Raw genomic sequence first — 2,845 nt, 5'->3', positions numbered from 1 at the left:
GTGGGATCTTCCCGGACTGGGGCACGAACCCGTGTCCCCTGCATCGGCAGGCGGACTCTCAACCACTGCGCCACCAGGGAAGCCCTCAACCAACATTTTTAAAGAAACTTCTGTGTGCATTTTATTCATAGTTGAAGGTCAGTATGGATAAATAACAGCATTCCCATTACTATGACCATTTACTAGGGGAAAAAAAAGGTCTTAAATCCTACTCATTGTGTGGTATATTTTCTGGGTGCAAAACTAGTTAAAATGAAAGACCTTGCCTTTCATGTACTAATTTAAACCAGAAATAACAGTAGTTCTCAAAAATACTAGCAAGCATATGCTGTTCCAGGGTGTCAGTCAAAATATGTATATTATATACAAGTAATGTTGTAGTGGTTTTAGATGGTGGAGTGTTTTAGCTTTTTATCCCTCTTCATGCTAAGTTCAATTTCTACTATCTTTTTAGGTTTTCTTGGAATGAAGCAGAGTTGGAATTCCAGCTGCTCTAACAATCCTCTTCACTTCTTGGATTCATCACTTCTTTCTTTTGTAGGAGTCTACATTCCTCTCTTCTATGGAATAGATCCAATCCACAGACTCCAATGCAGCTTTCTTAGTTCTCCTTGGTTAGTTTTCTAATTTTTTTCCAACTCAAGCTCAATTCTGGTTATTCCTAGCAGGGTTGTCCCATCAAATTTATCTTCTAGCTTTCACATAAGACTTGATTTTTTTTTTCTGTGACTGGCATTCATGATATGCAAGTATGAAAATAAGGAACAAGATTATTTTTAGTGGGAAGAAGTATATATTCAAAAGATTCTTGGCTACTCAGGGAAGTCACCTATAGAATCATGCTATGAATCAATTTATCCTTTACTCCAACTTCTCTCTAGATGGAAAGGGCAACCTAAAGATATACGGAAACACATCAGAAATCCATGCCAGCCAAGTGTAAAAATATAGACTAATAGGAATGATAAGCAATACCATTTTGGTTCAAAATAATGTGTTGCTATCAAGAGAAGAAATGTACTGTCTTGTAACCCAGGGGATTGCCAAAATTTTTGGAGTGTGTAGCCTCCCAAGGAAATGTCTTTAGGCATGGAGTAAAGTTCTAATATGCTTGCTAAATATTGGGTCACACCACCTTATTCACACCTTCCTCTTCCACTTGCCAGGTTTTATTCATCTTTTAATTTTTTTTTACTACCTGAATTAAAGCTCACTGCTACTTCTACTCTTTAGTCAGACTCTGGACATTTATTTACTATATTAGAAGTTTTTGTACTGGTTGCTGAACATATCTAAAACACAATTCCTCTTCTTTCATCCCCTAAATCCTGCTATTCTTCCCACATCTCTCGAGAGAGCTGTCAAACTTGGCCTCCGTGGCCTATACAGGCCAACTAGCCTATATAAAGATACAACTATCAATTCAACACTTTGGACTTAATCCTCTATTCAGGACTCTGGTATTCACTTTCTCTTCATTCCTCACAACTGCTCTCTATCAAGTCAAACCTTCACCACTTTTCTCAATTCCTTTGGCCCCTCACTCCTTACAAATGGCTCCACCTCCTACTTTATTTTTACTATTACCTGTGTAACTGTAACTCCAATTTCCTACCTCCAGACCAGACCTTACAGCTGAGCTGCAGGCCAACAGGACTCTGATCGTATCCCCTAAATTTTCTAGCCATCACAAACTCAGTTCAAAACATAACTCCTCTTTCTGCATCTCTCATCTCTGTTCAGTCTGACAGCATCTCTTGCTGAGATTATTTGAACTCTTTAGGATTGTTCTCCTTGCTTCCACTCTACATCTATATCAGTAACCATTTGTACTTCTGTTAGAGTATTTTTTTTCCAAGGCACAAATTTAATGACAGAAAATTACTTTGTCTAAATTCATTTTTCTTAAAAACACTTCATCCAAATTAAAATTGTTATATGTTAAATTAAATTTTAGATAATGGGTCTTTAGATTTATCAAAGATGTACTTATTGTGTTCAAAAGTAGATCAGAAAAAAACAAGCAAGCATGCAAGGCAATACAACTAGAACCAATAATAGGATAGCTCCCAAATAACTATTGAGTAGGAAATTACTTTTTTTCCAAATGACTCTAAGTTTTAAAGGTGACTTTAAAATATAAAATTTCAAGGTAGAAATTAATAAGAACATGAGCAATACATTTCAAAAACTTGTGAGATATAGTTAAATAGTACTCAGAGGAAAATGTTTATTCTTTTTTTTTTTTTTTGCGGTACGCAGGCCTCTCACTCTTGTGGCCTTTCCCGTTGCAGAGCACAGGCTCCAGACGCGCAGGCTCAGCGGCCATGGCTCACGGGCCCAGCCGCTCCGCGGCATGTGGGATGTGGGATCCTCCCGGACCGGGGAACGAACCAGTGTCCCCTCGCATCGGCAGACGGACTCTCAACCACTGCACCACCAGGGAAGCCCGAAAATGTTTATTCTTACGTGAGCTTACTAAACCACTGTAAGAATTGAAAATAAGTAAACTCCATATTCCCCATAAGAGGGTAGAAAAATAAATAAATAAATCCAAGGAAATTAGAAGAAAATATTTTGTTGATTAAAGCACTACCTAATGAAAGGGGAAAAAAGCTGATTTTTTTTTGGGAAAAGATCATTATAATAGGAAAAATATGTAAGATGAACATGGGGGAAAGAGAAAACGTAAATAAATGATGGTAGGAATAAGAAAAGGAAAAACTACAGATGTGGATTAATTTAAATGATAAAATAAATTACAAATGTAGATAAAAGGATAATTTCCAAGAGCATGTAAATCACTAAAAATCCACTCATGTAGAGGTATAACATCTGAATTAAT

This window comes from Physeter macrocephalus, chromosome 7, assembly GCF_002837175.3.
Source record: "Physeter macrocephalus isolate SW-GA chromosome 7, ASM283717v5, whole genome shotgun sequence".
NCBI classification, from domain to species: Eukaryota; Metazoa; Chordata; class Mammalia; order Artiodactyla; family Physeteridae; genus Physeter; species Physeter macrocephalus.
The sequence above is the reverse complement of the archived record's forward strand: the minus strand, read 5'-3'. Positions refer to the sequence as shown.